Source organism: Carettochelys insculpta, chromosome 3, assembly GCF_033958435.1.
Source record: "Carettochelys insculpta isolate YL-2023 chromosome 3, ASM3395843v1, whole genome shotgun sequence".
Taxonomy (NCBI): domain Eukaryota; kingdom Metazoa; phylum Chordata; order Testudines; family Carettochelyidae; genus Carettochelys; species Carettochelys insculpta.
Genome location: NC_134139.1, coordinates 27,872,034 through 27,899,341, shown reverse-complemented (window position 1 = coordinate 27,899,341; position 27,308 = coordinate 27,872,034).

Sequence of the window (27,308 nt, the reverse complement as noted above, 5' to 3'; positions counted from 1 at the left end):
CACTCTGGGCAGAGGCACTAGGTGTAGGGGGTTGTGAGGGGGTTCTCAGACAGCAACCCAGATATGATAAACAGGATGGGAATCACTGTCCTCACCTACATTTGATGCTTCCTTATGATGTAACATGACCACATGGTCCTTCTCCTTATATTACAGAAAACAAGCAAAAATAGCAACAGTTTCAGTGTGTTAGCAGATTCCCAAGGAAAACAGCTGTGAATTCTTGAATAGTCAAGTTTTGATCACAGATGATACACAAAACACCAGGGAAGTTTGAAACTGGATATTTGTATTTATAAAGGGCCCACAGAGCTGCAGTAACTAGACACGCTAATTTTAGGAAATTTTGATTCTGCATTTTTCAGCTCCCTCCTCCCATGCAACCATTAATATTTACAATTTGTATTAAAATAGTAACTAAAGGGATCTGTCTGAGTAATATATTAACGGGCACAGTATGCTAAAGAACTCAATCTCAGCAATATGCCAAGCCAACCCCTTGGATCCAAAGACACCTGCACAAACATATGCAGATACAAATGAAGATCTGAATGTGAAGCTGGAACCTGTTTCTAATTTTGACCCAACAGAGGAGCAGAGCTTGTAAGTATTCTAAACAGGACAGGGAGAACAGAAACTATCAATCATTCCTGCCCTTAAAGGCACTAGAGAAGCAGTTTATAACAAGTCGTATGCTATTTTTAAATGAAGTCTCAGCAGTGGGAATCAGAGAAAGATTATTACAGGTGGAAAGGCCCTGAGCAAGCTAAGCAGTGCTTTTTTTGATTCCTGGAATGACGTAAAGCTGGGAGAGGGTATGTACAATACAGGCATAAGATGTCCAAGATACTGAGCTCAGGCTCTTTCCAGCAAGTTGATTGCCCGCTTGCCTTTCTCCACCAATGTATAATGACTAACCGGCTCAATCACCATTTCTGAAATGGACTCAGATTTGATTTGGAATTGCAGAGATTCTGGTGCTGAGAGACTGACAAGCGGTTGAGCTTCCTGCAGACAGATTTGTGACAGTTAAGAGTGCATGTTGGCTGTACTGCTCAAGCCATGTTTTAAATAGAAGTTAAAACTCATGTTGCCAATGAGTTCAAATTCTGATTGCCTCCAATAGTTTCCAGCAAACAATTTTAATAGACATGCCTGAAAAGCTCTGTCTCCTCAGGGGCGCTGTTTCAGATTTGGGGAGTGGGGAGCGACCTGTGCATGCCAGGATAGCTGGGGGGCAGGGGACAGAGTGAGGACTAAAGCTTCAGAAGTGTTAATGGGCAAGCTCAGTAAAAGCCAAGAGACAAATCAGAGGGGGGAGGGGGGACCATACCTGTCCACCCTCCCACACATATATCACCTCTTTCCAAGGACTACTAAGACCCGGAGTCTACAGTTTTTTTGGCAGATAACCTAGCAATTAGCTAACAGGGACACTATAGCTACTTTCTATACAGTAAACCTTGGATACAATGGACTAATGTGAGGGAGAGGTGTCCTCTAAAACCAAAAGTCCATCATATCTGAGGGTTTACTCCAAGGGTTTGCTCCTCTGGCTCCCAGCCACCTGCACTCTGCCCTGAGCATGGCAGCTCCTCTGGTTCTGAGCTGCCGCCATGCCCCCTGCCCCAACCACAGCTGGGATTGCTGCCACGGATCTCAGCCACAGGGAGAGGGGGATATGGCAGCAGTGGCCCTCCAAGCCATGGCCATGGACCCCACAGCTCCAGCGGTCTCAGCCACAGCTCGGGGGGCACAGAAGCGGCAGCTCTCCAAGCCACAGCCAGGGACCCCGTGGCTGCAGCAGTCTCAGCCACAGAGGGACAGGTGGCATCTCTGGTGAGTCACCACTTACAGTACTGGAGAGTACAGTGCTGTTCTCTACTTTCTTTGTGGGGAAGGCTAGTGGACATCTGTTATTACTGTATAAGAGAAAAAAAATAAATATTAGATCCATTCAGCTCTAATACTAACATATTCTGACATCTTGTGGCAAGACACTTAAGGGACACTGGTTAGGCTGAAAATTTTAATGTATATTTTTGCTTCGTTATTAAATCTACACAGAGAGGGAGAGAGAGAGAGAGAGAGGGAGAGAGGGAATGGCCTCCTGGGCTCTGTCTCAGCTCCAGGAGGGGAGTGAAGTCTCATGGGTTACAGCATTGGGTAGGTACACGTAAGTTCTATCTGAGAACATCAGAATGGCCATACTGGGTACCCTGTCTTCCAGTGGCAGCCAATGTCAAGTGCTTCAGAGGGAATAAACAAAACAGATAAGTCACCATGGCTGTGGCCAAACTTGGCCAAAACTTCGAAATGCCCATGCTAATGGCCAAATCGAAGAATACCAATGAGGCACTGAAATGAATATTAGCATGCTGCTGGCCATGGCGCTTCAAAAGTGTCGCTTTCAAACTCACGCAGCTCAGCTGCACAGGGGTCCTTTTCGAAAGGACCCTGCACATTTCAAAATCCCCTTATTCCTCTCAGGGGATATAGAAATGTGCAGGGTCCTTTCAAAAAGGACCCCTGTGTAGCTGAGCCACGCGCTTTTGAAAGCAACACTTTTGAAGTGCCACAGCCACTAGCATGCTAATGAGGTGCTGAATATTCATTTCAGTGCCTCATTAGTATTCTTCAATTTGGCCATTAGCGGGGCCATTTCTAAGTTTTGGCCAAGTGTGGCCACAGCCCGAGTGATCTATTTCATCACCCATTCCTAGCTTCTGGCAAACAGAAGCTAGGGACACCATCCCTGCCCATCCTGGCTAATAGCCCTTGATGAACGTATCCTCCTTGAACTTGTTTTGTTCTTACTGGAATCCTGTTATACTTCGGGCCTTTCCACCATCCCCCAGCAAAGAGCTCAACTGATTGACCATGAAGAAATCATGTCTTTTGTGTGTTTTAACTCTGTTGCTTATACATTTTATTGGGTGACTATCTTGTGTTACATTAGTGGAGGAGTAAATAACATTTCCTTATTCAATTTTTCCATAATATTCATGATTTTATAGACTTTTATCATATTCCCCTACCCTTTAGTCATTTCAATATTCATTCTGGAAGGCGACTATTTTAAGAATAACACAATGTTATCAGCTATCCAACCTTTTCAACAAATGTACCATCCTCTTAGAGACTACTACTTTGAGGGATGAGTCTTCCAGATTTTATTTTCAAAATCCACAAAAACACCTTGTAGACTAACAGATATATTGGACTTTTAGACTTACAGATATATTGGAGCATAAGCAATATAAGACCCACTTCGTCAGATGCACATGAAAGCATCATCAGCTGCACATATCTTTGCCCATGAAAGCTTATGCTCCAACAGATCTGTTAGTCTGTAAGGTGCCACAGGACTTCTCTTCATTTTGGCAGATACAGACGGCTATCCCTCTGGTACTATTCAAAATCCAGCAGCTATCCCACAGCTCAAAAGTATCCACCCAACCCCCAAACAACCCAAAGTGTGCTAATAAAAACTCTTATTTCTGACTCAATTATTTAAAATAATTCAGGTAATATGGGGGGGAGAGAGAGAGAGAATTTATTCATATTTCACAGTGTTAAAGAATCATTCTGACAGCATTTACAATGTTAAAGATACTATTTGAGTCAGTGTAAAATTCCAGAATATACAGTCCTTTAGCAGAATTAAAGCTTCAAACTACTTCATACAGATAGCAAATATTAATGATTCTGCAATGTCAATTGTTGGAAGTGCAAAGCAATGGAAGCATGACCGTCTGTAATTACAAAGATTGTCCTGTCAGCAGAAAAAGCATTTGATTCATACACTACTATCCTCTTAAAAGTTATTCTTCACTCATCCAGGAATGAAATGGGAATATTGTTTAAATTGACAGTCTCCCCTTCAAAAAGTGGAATATACTTTCTATAGTCCTATGATTCAGCAGCATAAATTTCTGGCGATGTCATACCCAGATGTCAAAATAGTCGTTCTGCCTCAGGCTGATTCAGCTGAGTCTTCTAATAGCAAAACATTTTATAGGAATAGAGTACCCAGCCAGTTATTGTTTTACCCCACTGCAGCTAGTGATTTCTTCTTTTGTTGGCATGATGATCAAGCCAGAGAATCACTACGTCCTAAAGTCATGTAATTGCGGTTCCATTTCTACCAATATAAAACACAGTCATGATGGGACCAGTTTGAGAGCTTGTTAAAATCTACAGTAAAATGAACTATGAACAAATGAACAATATAATTGCAACTAATAGCTTATTAGGAGATCAGTTCATGTGTTGATGGTGCAGCGAAGCAGCGCAGAGAACTCATCAGTATATGCTCTACCTTCAAGACGGCTAATAAAACTTTGTGCTCACAGGCACTCATAGTATATTTTCATGGATGAAATTGTTATTTTTATGACCTTTATGTTGAAATGTTCTCTGTGAATAGTAAATGTTAACAATAAGGGTGCAATAAAGTCCCTCTGTATTTTCAGGTTTGAGCCTCTAAGCCATTAACAGCAATTGTATTTAATAGAGGACCACTAAGTGACACTTAGAAGGATAAAGTAAAATTTTATTCAAAAGGAAAAAGAATAGTTAAGAAAACGAGCATTTAAGTGCCACTTACATAATACTTTAACTATACTTCCACTCAAAGAGAAAATAGCACATCAACACGTGATCAATCTACTGACAGAAGAGTGAGGTACAGCCTAAAAATCCTGGAACCTAATGATGTCTTTTGACTAAAATTAGAGCTTTCCTGCAGTTTGGCAAACCTATCTTTCTATAATCCACTATAATAGAAATTAATATTAAATTTCAGCTTACCATAATTATATTTCTGCCATCTCTTCATGGGCTCTTTACATTACACATTAATTAAATTAACATCTGCACCAATGTCCTTCTCATTGGATCAGTAAAGAAAATGTTCTAATGAAACATGCATAATTCTTAAAACTCCTTAAGAAAAATCTAGCTCACACCAGTTATACTCAGAATATAATGGTAACATAACCTTGGGTCATAGCTTTATGAATTCTTACTTTTCAATAACATTATGTCTCTAACTTATCTCTAACTTTCTCACACTAGCAATTTTGGTTTCCCGTACTCCTCTATACTTACACTAGTTTAGGTCCAAAATCTAGTATTTGTTTAGTTCTTTACTTTAACCATCCTACAGGCAAAGAAATCTGTAGGCCATTGTTCAGTAGCACACATATCATAAATCAACATATGCTATGGTATTGGCTTCTATCTGAAATCCTGGCCTAGGAAAACAATAAGGCATACTACAAATTCTGAATGGAGAGCAGATGTCTTTGTGCAATTCTGACTACCATGAAGGGACAATAAAAAGAAGTTATGCTTCCCTCACCTGTCCCCTCTGTCAAATGGTTGCTCGACTTTGAAGGAATCAATGTTCACTCCTAGAACCAAATGCAGGCACCTTCAGGGCTCCTCCCCCTTGGAACGAGAAGGAAAATATTTTTGTTTAGAACACATTTCTCATTTGATTGCTTATTCCATTACACTATCTGCTCAGTGCAATGAGCGTTTAGCTCAACATCCTGTCACTGATCTTTTGCATCATAATGCTCAGTGACTCTCAAAAGCTGGCTTCTGTAACTGCTCCATGATGTTGGTAATGTTTGTGTCACAATTTATCATCATCCAGCCCAATCCCTGAATGTGCATAGCCACAATGCAGAGAGTTTGTTTATGTTCTTGTCTGGTTACTTATTAATGACTATTCATTAAGAGATTAATATATCTGTGAAAGATCTAATCTTAGGTCAGTCGAGATTCAGAAAGGGGTAGGACATTCTTAGACAGAGACTTTGCAGTGAAATTCTCCAAGAGGAGGTTTGCTGAGGTCCTTTGCTGGTTATTCTTGAAACATAAGTCAAGTCACATTTACTTCGGCTGTTTTATCCTTGATAGTTTAATGCAGACCATGAGTTGCTCTCTGAGGGCTTGTCTACACTACCACCTTCCTTCAAAGGAAGGATGGTAATTAGGGTCTTGGTAGTTTACTAATGAAGTGCTTTGAGGAGTAAGGGGATTTCAAAGTTGCCCCAGCACTTTGAAGTACCGGCAGGTGAGCCGCAGCTATACGCGTACCAGTACTTCGAAGTTTAAAACTTCCAAGTTGCTGTGGGGGAAATTTGCTTAATGAAGTTCTGCCTATGCATGGCAGCACTTCATTAGTAAACTCCCAACTCCCTAATTACCTTCCTTCCTTCGAAGGAAGGTGGTAGTGTAGACAAGCCCCTAGTTTTGTTCGTGGGTGGTATTTCTATCCTACCATCAGCCTGATGCTTGGTATGAATTAGGAACATATCCCCTTTTCTCTTTGGGGTGGTTTTCCTGAAGGTTATCAGATTTGCCATTTTGTCAGAGCCTTTATTTCAGGTTGGCTGCATATTACGGAGTACTGGGTTCTTTATTCTGGTAATGTGTTGCACTGATTTGACTTTGTGGCATCAGAAGCCTAAGAACAGGCAATATTTCATACATAATTGATATACTTTAGGGCCATTTTTGTAAAGTGAAGGCCAAAGTCTGTACATCAAAAATACATACACACACGCACAGAAATCCATTTATATTTTTTCATGTGAAGTGACAAGTGAATGGAAAAACCCAACAGCTTGCATGCACAGCAAACTGACCTGCTGGAGCAGTATGATGGAGTGAATGGACCCTTTTTATTTTTGCATATAGATTTTGATTTTAAACAGAAGGCTCAAGATAAACAGATCTGATTTGATGTTAAAGAGAATACTGGAGTTGCCAAGCCCTGATAGTATTTTCTGCACAATAGTAATCTGATCCACTCAGTCCACTTTTCAAAATTTGATCTGAAAACCATTTTCACCCCATCTTAACTTAATTTAATATGTAGATTTTTGCTATAGTTTAGTTGGTTGAAAGAAAGAAAGAAAGAAAGAAAGGTCAAGTTAAAAGTGCCTTCTGTGATGGCATATATGATGTTAATTGAGGAACAGAAAAATGTGCCCGTGATTTTGTGAATAACATGGTTAGTTCCACTGATGGTATCTCCAGAATAGATATGTGGACAAAGTTGGCAATGGGGCTTGATGCAAGGAAAAGTTCCAGGATTGGTATTATTGTGGTATAACCTGTGGTTGCCAGTGAGAATCCTCATAAGGCTGGGAGGTTGTCTGTAGGAGAGAATAGGCCTGTAAGCTATGGTCTTCTGGAGTGTGGCATCCTGATTTAAGATAGGTTGTAGATTCACATAATCATGGGCACATTCTCCTGTTCCTCAGAAAACATCATAGTTGCCATCATGTGCCAACAATGCCCACACACCATGTAGATAGGACAGATACTGCAAATACTGTTTGACAAAGAATAAATGGACACAAAACAGACACCAAAAAACTCCTAATTCACAAGCCTGTCAGCCAGCACTTTAATGGAGTGGGCCATTCTGTTAATGACCTGAAAGTCTGTGTTCTACTGAAAAGGAACTTTAACAGCTGTTTACAGAGGGAATGCTCAGAACTGTCCATTATATTCAAATTCGACACATTAACACCTGCTCTGAATTGGAACAGCAATTACCTGGCCCATTATAAGGACTCTTTTACATACTTTGTTTTATCTAACTCTTAATTTCACCACCCCACACTCCCCTCCTGCCACCCCTATGCTCCTCTGATTTGCCAACCTGGATAACAATTTTTCTGATTTGTTAGCCTCAATAACAAATTTTGGACCTCTGTGCTTCATATATGAGTCTGTTCTGGTATGTCTATGATCTGAAGAAGTGGGTCTGTCCCACAAAAGCTCATCACCTAATAAATTATTTTGTTATTTAGTCTTTAAAATGTTACATGACTGCTTTTTTTGTTTTGGTAGAATAAAGACTAACACGGCTATCTCTCTGTCACTATTCACTTAGACTCTGACTACGCCACAGCGATCTGTCAACAGAAATTACTGTCATAATCTTCCGACAAAACTTCTGTCAATAGATTGCATCCAGACTGCAAATTGGATTGAAAAAGCGATCAACTCTGTTGACAGAGAGTGGCAAACTGCCCTGCCCTCTCTCTACTGAACAGCTAACCAAAAGCACAGCACACAGGGTGCCCAGTGATCTGTAAGCTCTGTCTCTCGACAGAGGGCTCCCAGAGCATCCACACAGCTTTTTTGTCAACAGATTCTGTCAAGAAAGGCATTCTGCCTCGTTGGGGAGAGGCAGAAGGCTGTTGACAATAGTGCCACGTTCTATCAAGTTATTGTTGACAGAACGCATTTTTAGTGTGGACACTGCAAGTTTTGTTGACAAAAACGGCATTTTGTCGACAGAAGTCTCCAGTGTAGACATAGCTTTAGGGAGATGTTCTCTCTCTGCCCACATGACAGAATGCTTTAGACAAACACACACAATTTTTCTACCAGCTATATAGGAAGAGGCTCAGGAATATTTCTTGTAACTCAGTTGCTAAAAAAGCTTGCTAAAACCTTTTAGGTTTTTTTCTCCCAGCGCTCACATGCTAAGAGCAGTTAGCCATTAAGGGATTGACTGGCTCAAGGGATTAGTAGAAGGATAAAGAGCCTTTCATCTTGGAGTTCTTCTATATATTTTAAAATTACATTATTCAGAAACTGGTCACTGATTGGATAAAAACACACAATTTACTAAGGCCATCATAGTTCATTCATATGGAACAACAAATAGCTGTCATTTTGTTGTGCCAACATCTATCAGACAAAATACTTATGTCTACATCACTCATTTGATACAATATAAAAGCCACTAAATGTAATAAACCATTACCACAAGTGCACTTATATCACTTCTTTCACTCAAGATCTCAGAGTGTTCTACAAAACATCATTAGGCCTCAGAACACATGTGTGAGGTAGGTAAGTGTTCCCTTATTTCCACTAAAGACCACCCTAGTGTTACACTCATATTTATCTTATTAAATGCCACTCTTGGGCTAAAGGAAAAAAAGGGAAGTAGCTTTCAAGCACAAACCCACTCACACTCATATCCTCCTGCACTCATACCCTTACACAGGCAAATTCATGCAGGCGAAATCTTCCATAGAGAGTGTAAAGGAAGCCAAGGCATAGTGAGTCCGGTGCACCTGCCTGCTGTCACAAATCTGGGGCAGCAAGCTGATTGTACAACCCCCTTGTCAGCTTGTGCTCTCTTGTTGGCGTAGTACTCAGGAGCAGTCAGTACCATCCATCCTGGGGAGAGGGAGAGGGTCCCAGGGCCAGGGCCTCCTCCTGCCTCCCCAGCCAGTTGGGACTAACTCCTGCAGAGTGAATAGTAACAGAGAGGTAGCCATGTTAGTCTGTATTCTAACAAAACAAAACAGCAGTCATGTAGCGCTTTAAAGACTAACTTTAAAGACTAACAAAATCATTTAAATTGTTTTGTTAGTCTTTAAAGTGCTACATTACTCCTGCAGAGTGCTGATGGCAAGAAGAACCTCCTTATAGCTTTGCACCCATCTTTTATATGTTTCAATACTCTTGTCCTGTCACACTGCCCCAGGATGCTCTATGACCTTGAGTCATCACCACTGGCCCTGGACTCTGAATGACCACCAGTCATCAGCCAGCAGCACATGGGACTTTGATCTTCTTTTGATGGTGCCCCTTTCTCTTTCTTGAGTGGATTCTTTTGCAGGGCTCAGCTCTTATCAGTATCTGGCCACCAAGGTGTTGCTGGCACTTGGTCATCCAGATAGGCTGTCTTCGGGGCCTGATTCCTTTCACATCCACATTCACTCCTTCCTCACTCACACAAAGGACAGCTCACTTCAGAGAAAACAACTTCTTTTACAAAGGAACGGCCAGGATTTCTTATAGACATGTTATCTATAAACAACTTCTCACTAACTTAGGCCATGTCTACACTAGCCCCAAACTTCGAAATGGCCATGTAAATGTAACTTCGAAATGGCCATGTAAAGGGCTGAAATACATATTTAGCGCCTCATTAGCATGCGGGCGGCCGCAGCACTTTGAAATTGAAGCGGCTCGCCGCCTCACGGCTCGTCCCGACTGGGCTCCTTTTCGAAAGGACCCCACCTACTTCGAAGTCCCCTTATTCCTATGAGCAGATGGGAATAAGGGGACTTTGAAGTAGGTGGGGTCCTTTCAAAAAGAAGACCCGTGGGGAAGAGCTGCGCGGCGGCGAGCTGCGTCAATTTCGAAGTGCTGTGGCCACCCGCATGCTAATGAGGCACTGAATATGTATTTCAGTGCTTCATTAGTAAACTTCGAAATGGCAATTTACATGGCCGTTTCGAAGTTTGGGGCTAGTGTAGACATGGCCTTACAATCCTTAATATAGACCTCGCAGCTGCTACAAAACTAAGCTTGCAGAAAGTTACAGGAGTTAAAACCAGTGGTGACTGAAAGTTACAGAACTGACATCTGCATTGTACTGGACCAAGCAGTGGCTTTATATGACAGTAAGTACAGTGTTTCCCTCGTAAATACACAGAAGCTACATTATTTGAACTAGGTCACATTGCAAATAGCAGTGTGAGGAAATCAGGGGTTCCACTGCTCTGCTTCTCTAACACAACTGCTGTTGTTTAAAAAATACTAAAAAGGCTGTTTTGGCTTTGCATCTGCTTCTATCTGGCATCAGGAGACCATTATCCTGAGTCAAGGTTCTATGTCACTGACATTATCTGGAGATGTACAGTAGTTGTCATATTCCTGAATAATATTTTAACACCTTATCAGCTTGCCTGTTTGCTCTGTATTGGAAACATATTATTCCTTTGGAATTTGACTTTTTTATGTACTGAGCAAGGGATTCTGTCTCTGCAGAAATTCTTAATGGGAATAATGGTTTGAATTAGTGATGTGCAAACAGTGCTCTCTCAGAAAATGGAGAAATCAATTGGGCAAGACTAAGTAAAAAATCCCTACTGACATTTCGGCCTGGGCAAAAAAACAGTCCATTTGAAGTTACCGTACCAAGTACAGTTCTTTAGGAAACCCCTGGAATACGGAGATGGTAAAAAATGGGAATTAAAATGCCTAAGAATTTTTAAAACTTGGTTTGAAGCAAAAAATATTGCTGAAAACCAAAATGCCAGTATCAAGCAGAGTACCCCAAGAGTCTATCCAGAGCCCAGTTTTGTTCAATACCGTCATGAATGATTTGGATGATGGGATGGATTGCACCCTCAGGAAGTTTGCAGAAGACACAAAGCTGGGGAGCGTAGATATGCTTGAGGGTAGGGACAGGGCCCGTGACTGCTGCCCAGACCCTATCGGAAGTGGGGGGAAGGGGAATCACGGGGGCAGGAAGCCTTTTGGCCCGGACCTCAGGAGACAAAGGGAACTCAAATTTTGAATTTTTTTCTATCAAGTCATTTCCATTTATTATACACCTTGCAGTTATAACAGGGACAACAAAAGAAACTATATATACCTGCTAAAATTGATTTAAATCATTGTGGGACCTCAGGCCTTCACCAATCTTTCAATCACATCTGAATTTTCATCTGTGTGATTAGAGACTGGAGTAGCTTCTGGGACTAGTGATTCTACATTATGAAATGCTGTTTACAGTCTTTGCGTAATTTAGATATTTTGAAAATCGTACTTAATTCTGTTACTCTGAAGTGATTCACCTTACAAGGCTTGTCATAATAAGATTCTAATTCTAGTTGTTTAATAAACTTTATATGTAACCTGCCATTCGCCCTGTACTCATATTCATGACAACACACCAGTTATTACAGAAATTTAATAACAGCAACATGTTAGCAGACAAAATTCCAAGATTTTGAAATAAGGCTGTAAGGGCCATAATAAATAATACCCGTTCTCCCAACTGTTATTATATAATATTCATCGCAAAGCATGTACATTTAAATTTTTATATAACCAATAACCTTTAGGAAATTAATGTATTGTGTTACTGTGTTTTAAAAGAACACTTTCATAAAAACGGAGTGAGATTGAGAGTGGAGCATGTAAGAGACAGCAAAAGCAACAGAGTGAAGCAGCAGTAAAGAATTTAAAGTTAATAACATCATTTCTTGTACAAAAGACACGTTAACCATTAGACAGTGGCCATACTAACGGTGACACTTCCAGTTCTGAGGATGAAAACTTTGTACCCACAAATGATATTTCAATGCCACTGCCTCAAAATGAGGAGGTCATTAATCAAGGCACAGACATGCCAACAGTAACGACAGATGCAGAACCACATTCTATTTACAGACTGTGCAGGCAGAAAATGAGGACCTTGAAGATGCTGCACAGGAACAGCAACAACTTATGATTACCACAGGACACAGTGTACCAATAGCGACATTAGAATCTGACATTGGACTTCTTGCTAAGGACAATTTTGCTCAAATGCAGTTTTTCTCAAAGTAAGTTGTTTTCCATTTCTAAATCATATACTAAAAGATGCTGAAAATTATGCTTTTCCCATTCATCTGCTGACAAAAACTCTTCCAAATGGAGAGAGAGACATGAGAAACTGGCTCTGCTGGAGCATGGAAAAGAGGCTCTGTACTGTGTACCCTATTTCATTTTTAACAGTAATACTTCATATGCATCAGTACTATCTGATCCATCCAGCTGGAGCATTATTAGAGGTTGGAGAAAGTTGAAAGGCCAAATACATGAATATGAAACTTCAGTATCATGTAAAGATAACCAAATAACACAGAAATCAGCTAGTAGAGCAGCATTAGCTGTCAGTTCAACTGAAAACTTACTGTTGAGTTCAATAAATACAGAAACTGATAACTGGAAAAAACACCTTGAGCGTACATTGAATGTCATTCTTTTTCTTTCTGGATGGGAATTGGCTTTCTTTGGTGCCAGTCAACATATCGTTGACCTTATAAACAAAAATTTTCTTGGTATACTTGAGCTTCTTAGCAAATATGACCCACTTTTATCAGGCCATGTTAAGTGTGTTCATGAATCACAAGAGAGAGGAAAATGCACGCAAATCTATTATCTGTCTACCAGAATACAAAACTAGTTTACTGAGTTGTGTGGGACATTTGTGCAAACAATTCTTGCAGTGATGTGACATAATTGATGCAACTCCAGACTGTTCTCATAAAGAACAGATGACATTGACTGTTCCATATGTTAAAATTGAAGAGAGTGCAAAGATTTCAATTGAAAAACTATTGATTTGATTCAAAATTTCACAAAAAAAATGGAAAGAAATTGCCACTCATATGTTAGAAATTCTTTTTCAAGTCTTCATTGGCCAAGCCTATGACAATGGATCCAATAGGGCTGGGAAGTACAAAGGAGGACAAGTAGTACTTCTTGAGCAAAATCCAAACTATATATTTTCCAGTTATAGCAAGTACACAAGTAATCCTTGTTGGCATTGATTATGCTGAATCATGCAAGGAAGCAATCACAAACTTTGGAAAAATCCATCAATTGGACAACCTTTTCACCAGCAGTCCTTGAAAGTGAAAAATTCTGAAGCAGTATCTGCCTGTTTCCCTTCACTACATGTTGACAAAGAGACGGTCAGCATGAATTGTTGGTGTTAAACCAGTTACACAGCATTTGGACTCTGTGAGAAAGGCTATAAGAGAGCTTGAATCTCCTATTCTCACAGCACAAGTTCACACTGAAGTCAATTCAGAAGTATACATTCAAATTTGAATGCATTTTAATACTGTCTTTGTAGAAGAAGCTGCTAAAAATGATCCACTATACTAATCTTGTAACTGAAGTATGCAATGCTGCATTAGACAGTGAGAGGAATAACACTGAATGACTTCTTAAAGATATTCAAAAGATTTGTGATCAGAGGGACACAACTCTGAGTCCAAATCAGTAGAACAGGGTATTGACATTTGATATAATTTGTTTCTGTTATTATTGACTCTGTCAAATCTGTTCTTACACATCAATTTGATTCACTGCAACAAATTTGTACTGGTTTTGGATTCCTTTGGGAGTTCAGAGAACTAAGCTATGAAGACCTACATTCAGTGGCTGAACAGCTTCAACAATGAAATTGCAAGAGATCTCTGTGATGAGATCATCATCCTGAAATGTATACATTCCATCAACTTTAAATCAGACTGCAAGCCAAAAGAACTGCTTCAAAAGATATTTGGTCTCTACTTGTCAACTGTATTTCTTGGTATGACCATGGCATTACGTTTTTGGGGTTTTTTTTTTTCAGTCTCCCTGTATCATTTGTTTCAGGTGAATGCACATTCAATGTGTCAAAACAAGTAAAGAACTATCATTGTTATCATCATGGGCCCAGAGCATTTGAATGGGCTCACAATTCTGAACATTGACAGTGATGTTCCACATAAATTAGATTTTTCTTCAATTATAAATGTGTTTGCACACAACAAAGCCAGAAAAGCAGGCCTAAAATGAAGAGTTTTGCTCGCAATGGCAACTCTCAATTAAAGTTACATTTTTAAAATACATGCTATTGGTGTAAGGACTTAATTGTTAATAAAAAATGTCTCAAGTGTTCATTTTCTTATATTCTTTTGGTTTTAATATTACCCTGCAAATAAATAGTTAGATAAGTCAAGGGGTTGGGGCCTCTAAACTCAAACAATAGATCTACACAGCAAAGTTATTTCCAAGTAACAGCTGTTACTTTGAAATAACTATCCCAGCATCTGTACAATGCAATGGCTTATTTCAAAATTGGTAAACCTCATTCTGTGATGACTAACACCTACTTTAAAACACCTATTTTGAAATAGGTGCTGTTAAGACAGGGAATAAAGCCTATTTCAAAATAAGCCATAGTGCGTTCAATGACTATTTTGAAATGCTCTGTGGCTACGTCTACATGTGCCCCAAACTTCGAAATGGCCATGCAAATGACCATTTCGAAGTTTACTAATGAAGCGCTGAAATGCATATTCAGCGCTTCATTAGCATGCGGGCAGCAGCGGCACTTTGAAATTAATGCTCCTTGCCGCCACGCCATGAGCTCATGGGAATAATGGGACTTTGAAGTAGGCGGGGTCCTTTCGAAAAGGAGCCCCGTCTGGATGCGCCGCGCGGCGGCAAGGAGCATCAATTTCGACGTGCCGCTGCCGCCCGCATGCTAATGAAGCGCTGAATATGCATTTCAGCGCTTCATTAGTAAACTTCGAAATGGCCATTTGCATGGCCATTTCAAAGTTTGGGGCACGTGTAGACACGGCCTGTGTGTGTAGACACTATATTTCAAAATAGCTACATGCTATTTGAAATGCATTTTTGTGTGTAGCAGAATAGCAGAATAGCTCTTCTGACGTAGCTTATTTCAAAATAAGGCAGTTGTGTACACATACACTGAGAGGACTGGCTCCTGCCCCCGGAATCCCCACCCAGCCCACAGCAGGTGGATGTGGAGGATTCATGCCAGCTCCCCACAGTTGCCTGCATACTTCCTACCCTGACCCCTCTCCAGTTGAGAGGCAGAGTATGGCCTCAGAGCTGCATCACAGCCACAGTAAGGCTGTTTCTACACATGCCACTTTCTCCGATTTTCGGGAGAATTTTTGGGGAAAAGGGGCCTCCAGAAGGAGGACTTCCTTCCAGAAGACTCCCCGGAGGCCGCGCTTCTACACACCATTTTGGAGTCAGGAAGACCATCTTCTGGATTCCAAATCACGTGACCTTATGCTAATGCAGTGCCAGGAATTTACTTATGTGCCTCATTAGCATATTTCAGGCTGTTTATTAGCATGCCACTTTCCGAAAGTGGCATGTGTAGAAACAGCCTCAGAGCCATGTAGGCAGCCCCAGGCAGGGGTTCTGGAAGTGGAGACATGGACCGGTGGCTGTTCTCTGTCCTACACCCATGCCAGATAGGGATGATGGGTCCTCAGCCTAGCCCAGCGTCCAGCTTGGCTGGGGCTGGGGCCTCTGGGGAAGACGCAGGGCTTGTGGGGAGGAGAAGAGGCCTTTGGAGGGTTGAGAAGGGAGAGGCAGAACAGAAATGGGGCCTTAGGTAGCAGTAGCAGTAGCAGTATCCCCTGACCCCCCTCTCCCCACTTTTAGGAAGGCTCCCACACTTCTGGCTCTGGCCACGATCTCCCTGAAGGGCATGGCAACCAGGATTTTAGTGTAACAATTCACCATGGTGAGAACGCAGGATGTACTATCCCAGCTTACCGTCACTTTCAAGTGGCCCAATACACATGAGAATTTGCCAGCCTCACACCTCAAAGGCTTAATTTTCCTTCTTCTCAGCAGCATTGGTTTCCTGGTATTCACATTCATATACTATGGAAGTAATTAACTGAGTACAAATAAAATAAAGAAACAAACTTTGAACTCACTGACAAGCAGAGTTTCATACATCACTGGCATGTGACACATAAATTTGCTGGGCCGGATTCTGAACCTATTTAGTTCAGTGGCAAGATTTCCATTGGCTTAAGTGGGAGCCAGAGCATCATTAAGCTTTCTACTCACTTCCACCCAGGCAAAGAAGCAATCTGTTTTTCTGCTTCATCTTTGAAGTCCCTTGTGGCAGTGAGCTGAAAAGCATAATGACATCAGAGCTATAGCTAGCATAACTAAAGGCTGAAACCTGGTGTGTCTGTGATTTTAACCTGTAAGTATACTGGACCTCAATTTTGCCATTAGACCCTTTTTAAAATAACTATATTGAGCTCCTTGGTTGTATTAGGTTGTTAAATTCTGAACAGGTCAGCAAGACTAACATCGGGCAATTGGCAGTTGCTAACATAGTGGGTGAACAAGCCCACTTATCATGAGATGGCTGAACCAAGTGCTGCCAGACACAGCCTTGTGGTTTCTCTCTGGCTCTGTGTACACTACAGGTTGAACATCTCTAATCCAGTGCTCTCTCATCCAGAAACAGCCGTAATCCGGCATGATTTAGTTAGCTGGATGACCACTTATCATGGGTCTGGCTTAAGCTTCACATGGTCCCATAAAGTTTGTTTATAGCCACCAGGCCTGGCTCTCAGTGTTCTGTGCTGTTATTTATCTGTAATTTACCCCTAAATGTTTTCTAATTGCTCAGTAAGCAATGGTAGTGTCGATAATGTTCTAGACAATATTGACCTCCCATGGTCCGGCAAATTCTCTCATTTGGCACCAGTCAGGTTCTGACAGTGCTGGATGAGAGAGGCTCAACCTGTAGTTCTTTTCGTGACAAAACTTTTCTTGAGCAGGGCTGTGAAATCACACATCCCTGAGCGACATAAGTTTCACCAACTAAAGTGCCAGTATGAGCAGCGCTATGTCGGCCAGAGATGCTCTCCGACTGGCAGAGCTACCACCACTCCTTGAGGGAGATGATTTAATTATGCTGGCAGGACAGCACTCTCCCACTGGCATAGAGTGGCTGCACAGAAGACCAGACAGCAGCACAGCTGCAGTAGCACAGCTGGGCTGCTAGGAGATCTGTAGTGTAGTCGTAGCTTCTCTCTCTATTTGTCATGTGATAACTTTTGAATGCCCCATCCAAACAATTCCAAACTTTCAAGGACTGTTGTAGATGTAAGTGGGCAGAATCTTGCTGATTTTGGTGAAACTCAGAACACTAGAAGGAGGAAATGGTGCACACAGGATCGGAGGGGGCTGACAGAATTGCTGAGGCCCTGGACAAGGCGGGGAGGCTGGCTCCATGCTCCTGGAAGGGCAGGTCTGTGACAGCCAACCTTTGGGACCACCCAGACCATACCGTGTTCCCTGTGCCCCCCAGCAAGCCCGTAACATCACCCAGGCAATTTAAGGAGCCCTGGTCTCTGGCTGCTGTCACTGCCACAGTAGCTGCCTTGGTGACTAGCAGCCTCTGGCCCTTTTGAATCTCCCAGTCCCAGGTCAACTGCCCTTTTTCCCCCACACCCCCCCACTCCATCATTGGGCCTGGGTGTACACATGGAGCTCCTTACAGATGGTCAACAGAGCCAGCAGGTTCAGTCAGTGCTGTAATTGTTTGGAAAACAAAGCATTGCTTGATGGGCACAATTAACAACTCTCAGTGTAGTGATAACCCTCATCTCAGCTCTGCTCACCTGTCCAAGAAGTTTGAAGTGTTGCTACCCTGAATGAATTCTTTCAGACAGATAGAAATAAGCAAGAATGGAGAGAAGGAAGGAAATGCAGGGAGGCAAGACAGAATCTCCCTAGCATAGAGAGGGAGTGAGGAACCCTTACATGGGTGGCACACAGAATCCCTGCCAAGGGAGTGAATGAGTGATCTACAGGGAAAGAGGTATGGGAGAAGTGACATATGAGGAGGCATCCCCACCCCGACACTGAGGAAGTAGCAGAGAGGTTCCAGGGAGACTCTGAGACTGGAAAGGATGGGTGGATGGCAGAAAGGGGCTTGTACAAGACAGACTGAGGAAGACAAGGGTTAGGGTTGGACGTACAGAAGCAACAATGTACGCAACCGCCTATGTACAGGTACCTGGCAGAAATGCTTTTCTGAGTCTTGTATTACCTCACCCACCTTGATTCTGTACCTTAGCATCATTCTGCAATGTTAATGAATGCATAGCTTCACTTATGTTTGTATATTTCATTTCTGGGAAATATTAACCCATCAGCACCAAAACCACTACCATACACAGACTGCAGGGTGGTAGGATTTCAAAGGCAAGCTGGGGGGCCTTCACTAAGGACCCCACTTAAATGTCAGGCAATGATTATGCAAATAACCTCTAATGTTTCCTTTCAAGGAAACAAGAGAAGATTAAGGAAACTACCATACAGTAACCTCCAGAACCTGGATAATTCATGAAGAACCTCCTTAAGTTTGAGGCTCCAACAAGAGGTTATTTGATAAAAGCGGGTTCATTGTCTGAAGCCATTAGAGATGGTTCAGAAGTTTCTGACCATAAATGGTCCAACTGAAGTCTGAATCAGGCCCATAAGAAGTTAAGCTATGAAATCTAGCATTTCAAACAACTTGGGTTGTAGATCCACATTACAACACAACCCCCCAGTGAAGGGAAAAGCTGTTAACATTGAAATTCCATCTGTTGACACCCCCCCATAAATTACGAGCTTAGCCCCAGCCTTCTCTTTATTTGCAACCTCATTAAAGTTCCAACCCTAACAAAACAATGGGCATGAAGGTCCCCCCATGCTTTATGAAAATTGACATATGAATATAAACATGGATACCCTGGAGATGCTTTGGATAAAATACCTAATGCAACCTACCAATTGTAATGTTACAGTATGTTGGAGTTGTATATTTTATTTTGGTACATGTATCATTCATCTATGTGAAGTTAGAAATATGAAATGTAAGTCTGTTTATAGTTTTAAATGTGCTGATAAGAGTCATTACTTGTGCCCCAGAACCCTAATGACTGGATGATCAACTTAATGACTTGCAAACAGTCTTGTTTGTCTTGGAAGTTGGTTGGTGATAGAAAGACGTGATTATACTAGCTGGGACTGAAAATCATCAGATGGAGACTTCTCTTACACGAGGCTCCATAGATAGGGATGCCCTAGAAGTTAGTCAGATAGGGAACATGGGAAATAATATATGGGCAAGATCAGATGTGAAACAATCGTGCATAAAAAAATCCAACGCGTCTGTGAAAGGCGGACATATAAATAGTGGTGGTTTTCTAACATGCTTTTACACTAATGCTAGGAGTCTGTCTAATAAGATGGGTGAACTGCAGTACCTCATATCAAAGGAGGAAGTTGACATAATAGGCATCTCAGAAACATGGTGGAATGAGGACAATCAGTGGGACACTATCATACCGGGATATAAATTATATCGGAAAGACAGAACAGGTCGTGCGGGTGGCGGAGTGGTACTATATGTGAAGGATAATATAGAATCAAATGAAGTAAAAATCCTAAAGGAATCAAAATGTTCCATAGAATCATTATGGATAACAATTCATTCCTCTAATATGAATTAGGAATATATTACCGACCACCTAACCAGGACAGTGATAGTGATGCTGAAATGATAAGGGAGATTAGAGAGGCTATCAAAATAAAAAACACAGTAATAATAGGAGATTTCAATTATCCCCATATTGATTGGGTGCATGTCACCTCAGGACGGGATTCAGAGATTAAATTTATTGATGCCTTAAATGACTGCTTCTTGGAGCAGCTAGTACAGGAACCCACAAGGGGAGAGTCGATTCTCGATCTAGTCTTGACTGGAACGCAGGATCTGGTCCAAGAGGTAACTGTTACTGGACCGCTTGGAAATAGTGACCACAATATAATAACTTTTAATATTCCTGTGTTGGGAAGAACACCGCAGCGGTCAAACACTCTGGCATTTAATTTCAAAAAGGGGAATTACACTAAAATGAGGAAGCTAGTTAAACAGAAACTAAAAGGTAGAGTAATTAAACTAAAATCCCTGGAAGCTGCATGGAAACTGTTTAAAGACACCATACTAGAGGCCCAACTTAAATGTATACCCCAAATAAAAAAACACAGTAAGAGACCTAACAAAGAACCACCATGGCTAAACAGCCATGTTAAAAAGGCAGTGAGAGAGAAAAGGGCAGCTTTTAAAAAGTGGAAGTCAAATCCCAGTGAGGAAAATAGAAAGGAACATAAACACTCCCAAATTAAGTGTCATAGGCTACGTCTACACGTGCACCCAACTTCGAAATAGCTTATTTCGATGTTGCGACATCGAAATAGGCTATTTCGATGAATAACGTCTACACGTCCTCCAGGGCTGGCAACGTCGATGTTCAACTTCGACGTTGCTCAGCCCAACATCGAAATAGGCACAGCGAGGGAACGTCTACACGCCAAAGTAGCACACATCGAAATAAGGGAGCCAGGCACAGCTGCAGACAGGGTCACGGGGCGGACTCAACAGCAAGTCGCTCCCTTAAAGGGCCCCTCCCAGACACACTTTCATTAAACAGTGCAAGATCCACAGAGCCAACAACTAGTTGCAGACCCTGTATATGCAGCACGGACCCCCAGCTGCAGCAGCAGCAGCCAGAAGCCCTGGGCTAAGGGCTGCTGCCCACGGTGACCACAGAGCCCCGCAAGGGCTGGAGAGAGAGTATCTCTCAACCCCCCAGCTGATGGCCGCCATGGAGGACCCCGCTATTTCGATGTTGCGGGACGTGGATCGTCTACACGTCCCTACTTCGATGTTGAACGTCGAAGTAGGGCGCTATTCCCATCCGCTCATGGGGTTAGCGACTTCGACGTCTCGCCGCCTAACGTCGATTTCAACTTCGAAATAGCGCCCAACACGTGTAGACGTGACAGGCGCTATTTCGAAGTTACTGCCGCTACTTCGAAGTAGCGTGCACGTGTAGACGCAGCCATAATGTAGTAAGAAAAGCCAAAAAAGAGTTTGAGGAACAGCTAGCCAAAAATTCAAAAAACGATAGTAAAATGTTTTTTAAATACATTAGAAGCAGGAAGCCCGCTAAAAAAGCAGTGGGGCCCTTGGATGATAAAGATATAAAAGGAGCGATCAAGGAAGACAGTGCCATTGCGGAGCGATTAAATGATTTCTTTGCTTCAGTCTTCATGGCTGAGGATGTTACAGAGGTTCCTAAATCTGAGCCAGCCTTTTTAGGCGACAAATCTGAGGAACTCACTCAGATTGAAGTGACATTAGAGGAGGTTTTGGAATTAATTGATAAGCTGAATAGTAACAAGTCTCCAGGACCAGACGGCATTCACCCAAGGGTTCTGAAAGAACTTAAATGTGAAATTGCGGCGTTATTAACAGTGGTTTGTAACCTATCCTTTAAATCCACTTTGGTACCAAATGACTGGAAGACGGCCAATATAACACCAATATTTAAAAAAGGCTCTAGAGGAGATCCTGGCAATTATAGACCGATAAGTTTAACATCAGTACCAGGCAAATTAGTAGAAACACTAGTAAAGAGTAAAATTGCAAGGCACATAGAAGAGCACGAATTGTTGGGCAAAAGTCAGCATGGTTTCTGCAGAGGGAAGTCGTGTCTAACTAATCTATTAGAATTCTTTGAAGGGGTTAATAAACATGCGGACAAGGGGCACCCAGTGGACATAATATACCTAGATTTCCAGAAAGCCTTTGACACGGTCCCACACCAAAGGCTTTTATGTAAATTAGGTGGTCATGGGATAGGAGGAAAGGTCCTTTCATGGATCGGGAATTGGTTAAAAGACAGAAAACAAAGGGTGGGAATAAATGGTAAATTTTCACAATGGAGGAGGGTAACTAGTGGTGTTCCCCAGGGGTCAGTCCTGGGACCGATCCTGTTCAACTTGTTCATCAATGATCTAGAAAATGAGGTAAGCAGTGAGGTGGCAAAGTTTGCAGATGACACCAAGTTGTTCAGGACAGTCAAAAGCAAAAGGGATTGTGAAGAACTACAAAAAGATCTCAGCAAACTGAGTGATTGGGCAGCAAAATGGCAAATGAAATTTAATGTGGGTAAGTGTAAGGTAATGCATGTTGGAAAAAATAACCCAAATTACACGTACTACATGATGGGGTCAAATTTAGCTACGACAGATCAGGAAAGGGATCTTGGAGTTATAGTGGATAGTTCTCTGAAGACATCCACGCAGTGTGCAGCGGCAGTTAGTAAGGCAAATAGGATGTTAGGAATTATTAAAAAAGGGATCGATAATAAGACAAAAGATATCATACTTCCCCTATATAAAACTATGGTATGCCCACATCTCGAGTACTGCGTGCAGATGTGGTCTCCTCACCTCAAAAAAGATATATTGGCATTAGAAAAGGTTCAGAAAAGGGCGACTAAGATGATTAGGGGCTTGGAAAGGGTCCCATATGGGGAGAGGCTAGAGAGACTGGGACTTTTCAGTTTGGAAAAAAGGCGATTGAGGGGCGATATGATAGAGGTATATAAAATCATGAATGGTGTGGAGAAAGTGAATATAGAAAAATTATTTACCTTTTCCCATAATACAAGAACTAGGGGACACCAAATGAAATTGATGGGTAGTAGGTTCAAAACTAATAAAAGGAAATTTTTCTTCACACAGCGCACAGTCAACCTGTGGAACTCCTTGCCTGAGGAGGCTGTGAAGGCCAGGACTCTATTAGGGTTTAAAAAAGAGCTTGATAAATTTTTGCAGGTTAGGTCCATAAATGGCTATTAGCCAGGGATAAAGTATGGTGCCCTAGCCTTCATAACAAGGGCAGGAGATGGATGGCAGGAGATAAATCACTTGATCATTGTCTTCTGTTCTCCTTCTCTGGGGCACCTGGCATTGGCCACCGTCGGCAGATGGGATGCTGGGCTCGATGGACCTTTGGTCTGACCCAGTATGGCCATTCTTATGTTCTTATGTTCTTATTTTAATCTGGTGTTTTTTCATGGGAAGGGGAGTTGTAAAACCAAAGTTTCCTTATCCTACATTTTATGCTTCATAAAAAATTCCTTTGTTTATGATCAAACTTACTGTAAATATTGTTACCTGGGTGGGGCATCACAGTTCATATCTCTCTTCCATTGATAAAGAGGGCTAACTTATGAGTCCTCTCTGTGCAAAACTATTGCACAGACAGAGAGACAGATTTATCTGGGGTTTTGATCTCTTTTGGGGGTTGGTTTCCTGGGTGCTCAAACTGCATCTTCCCAGAGTCAAATTGGAGCCCCCGCACCACCAACTCTGTGCCTTGTTTGGTGGAGACCTAAAGATCTGGCCCAGCGGGACAAGGTGGTGGGGAGCCAAAGAGAGTAAGAATCCAGGTGTCAGTTGCATGATCCTCACACCAGAAAACAATCCCCAGGGGTCTTCGGTGACTTCTGTTACTGATGGGTAACCCAATTACACTAGGGCTACATCTACACTAGGACACAACGTCGAAGTACCCTATTTCAAAGTAAGAACATTGAAATAGGCTACTTCGATGATAATTGTCTACACATCCTCCAGGGCTGGCAACTTCGACGTTCAATATCGAAGTAGCCCCGGAGAACATTGAAAAGAGCTGCCCTGGAAGGAAACGCGAAGCGTCCACACACACAAGCCCCTTCTTTCAAAATAAGGGGCCAGGTGCCCGCTGACTGGGTCACAGAGCTCACTAGCCCTTCCGGGGCAGCTGCAAGCTGCTCCCTTAAAGGGCCCCTCCCAGACACACTCGGCCTGCACTGCACGAGCAGCCCTGCGTTGGTGAGACAAGCCTCGCAGATCTCGAGCCCGCAGACATGGACGTCCAGCAGCAGCTGGAAGCCCTACAAGCCGCCTTCCGCGGAGCAGGCACCCTTCTAGATGCTGCCTGGGCAGCCGCCCAGCAGCTTCTGGAATGGGAGCCTTCCCCAGGAGCACCAGGAGACACCCCCCGACTATCGGGCCCTCCTCACCCTCCCCCGCCGGGTGCTCCGCTGACTCTGGAGCTACCCCTCCAGCACCAAGTGGTGGGAGCACCTGGTTATGGGGGAATGGAATGATGACCAGTGGCTGTGGAACTTCCGCATGAGCCGGCAGCCCTTCATGGAGCTCTGCCAGTGGCTCACCCCCGCACTCAGGCACCACGACACCCAGATGCGGTGCACCCTTCCATTGAGAAGGGGGTCGCAATAGCTGTTTGGAAGCTGGCCACTCCAGACAGCTGCTGCTCCGTGGGACAGCAGTTTGGAGTGGGAAAGGCCACAGTGGGGGCTGTCCTCATGGAGGTAAGGAGGCCTGGGGCTGAACCACCTGCTGGGGAGGGGGGCCTGGGTGAGTGGGGCCTGGGAAGGGGGCCTGGGGAGGGGGGCCTAGGTGAGGGGGAGCTAAGGAGGGGGGCCTGGGTGAGGTGGTCACACTCTGCAAACCCTCACAGGCACCCATGTTCCCTCTCCACAGGTGGTGCGTGCACTCAATGCCCTGTTGCTGAAGAGGGTCATCCGAGTTGGGGACCTGGAAGCGGCCGTCGAGGGATTCGCCGCCATGGGATTCCCCAACTGCTTTGGAGCCCTTGATGGGACCCACATCCCCATCTGCGCCCCAGACCACAGTGGTGGCCGCTACATCAACAGGAAGGGCTACCACTCTGTGGTCCTGCAGCCCATGGTCGACAGCTGTGGCCGCTTCCAGGACATCTACATGGGCTGGCCCGGCTCTACCCACAACGCCCGTGTTTTCCGGAATTTGGGACTATGCCGCTGAATGCAGGCGGGGACCTACATCCCCCAGAGGGAGATCCCTCTGGGGGGATACCACCACCATACCCCTCTGCCTTGTGGGGGATGCGGCATACCCCCTCCAGCCCTGGCTTATGCAGCCCCATACAGGCCACCTCTCTGATTGCCAGGAGCGCTACAACACCCGACTCAACCATGCCCAACAAGTGGTCGAGCGAGCCCTCGGGTGCCTGAAAGGCCGCTGGTGTTGCCTCCTGGCACACCTAGATCTGGGCCTCCCAAACATCCCCCAGGTTGTGGGGGCCTGCTGCATACTCCACAACCTGGTGGAAAGCAAGGGGGAGGCCTTCGTGCAGGGCTGGGCACAGGAGGCCGCAACAGCCTACCCCCAGCCAGCCGCCGCCCCAAGCCACCAGGCCCACCAGGACAGGTTCCAGGTCCGGGAGTCCCTAAGGAAGTACTTTGACTAGGGGGCCCAGTGAGCGACCCCCCCCCCCCCGGCCATCCCTGCACCCCGCCCCAGCACCCACACCTCACCCTCACCAAAAGCACACGGGACACAGGTTTTTGGAAAAATAAAACTATCATTATTTACAACAACAAAAATGTTGTCTCTTTTCAGCATATAAATAATATTTAGCAAAAATAAAACAGATTAAATGAAAATAATAACAAATATACAATTGGGGACATCTCTAACAACTATTATGGGGGGGTCAACTATAAATAACTATATACAGGGGTGGGGACAACTATGTACAAGGGGGGGGGACGTGGGCACGCCACATCAGCCCATCATTCTGGGGCGGGGGTGGACGGGCACGAGCCCCTCCGCGTTTGGCTGGCCGGTCCCCCTGTCAGCCAGGGTCCCCAGCAAGGCCAGCTGGGGGCCAGGAGCACGGGGAGGTATGGCTGAGGCGGGTCCTCAGCCCCAAGTGGCTCTTGCTCTGAGGAGCTGGTGGGTGGGGCAGCAGGTGAGACAGCAGGCAGGACAGCAGGCGGGATATCAGGCGGGACAGCAGGCAGGACAGCAGGTGGGACATCAGTAGGCGGGGCGGCAGGGAAGGCAGCACAGACAACATTGGGGGGAGGCAGACGGGCCACCAGCTCCTCAAACATATAGGCCACCCAGTTGAATGTGGCCATGAATTCCCGCCAGGCCTCCCGGCACCAGACGGCCTCCCGCTCCTCGAATTGGAGCCTCCACTCCATGAGGGCCACCTGGCGCCGGAGGGCCGCAGCGACCTCCGGGTCATAGGTGGTGGTGGTGCGGCAGTGTCCTCGGCTGGGATGGGCCCATACTGGGGTGGGTGGTGAACCCGGGAGGTTGTGCTCCGGTGGTCTGGGAGGGCTGTTGGGGACCACGGATGGTGCAGCTGCAGAAATAGTGGGAAGGGAGGCCGTGAGTACCCAGCCTTGACCCGTGGCCCACCCTCCATCCCCCCAAGGGTCTGTGTCCCCCCGACCTTCATCCCCCATTGGTGCATGCAGTGATCCTGTGGGTGGCCCCCTCCAGTGGTCCTCCCCCTCCCCTCCCACTGGGGGTGGGGCACGGCACTGTCCATGGGTGGAGGTGCTGCTGGGCACTGGTGGCTGTGGCACCATCCCTGTGCTGTGGATTGCCTGGGCCATGTCAGGCTGGGGTGTTGTGGGGCTGTGTGGGGCCCCCAGTCAAGTGGTGCCCCCACCCCATGCTCAGGGGGGTCTGTGCCCTGTGGGCTATGTACCTGATGGTGCACTGCCAGGCTCTGGAGATGCCCATGCAGCAGACACCCGGCTGGAGCTACGGGATGGGAAGTCCAGCACCAGCTCCCCCTCCTCGTTTGACCACTCAATGGCTGGGGTGGAGGGTCCCGGCTCTAGTCGTGGGGGGGTAGGGCTGGCCTCTGGACCTGACCCTGTTTCTGAGGCCACCTGGGGCTTGTTGGCCATGGTGTCAAGGGTGGTTGGGGGGGAGGAGGTGCCCCAGGGGCCCAGGATAGCCCTGAGCTCCCAGTTATAGGGGCAAGCAGCAGGGGCAGCCCCAGACCAGCTGGCCGAGTCCCGGGCCCAGGCGTAACCCTGCCATAACTCCTTGACTTTACTCCTGAGATGGTCAGGAGTGTGGGCAGGGTGACCCCGGGCAGCCAGGCCCTCCGCCAGCCAGGCGAACGCCTCCGCATTCCACTGCTTGGTCCCCATGACATGCAGCACCTCCTCCTCACCCCAGAGCCCCAGCAGGTCTCGGATTTCAGG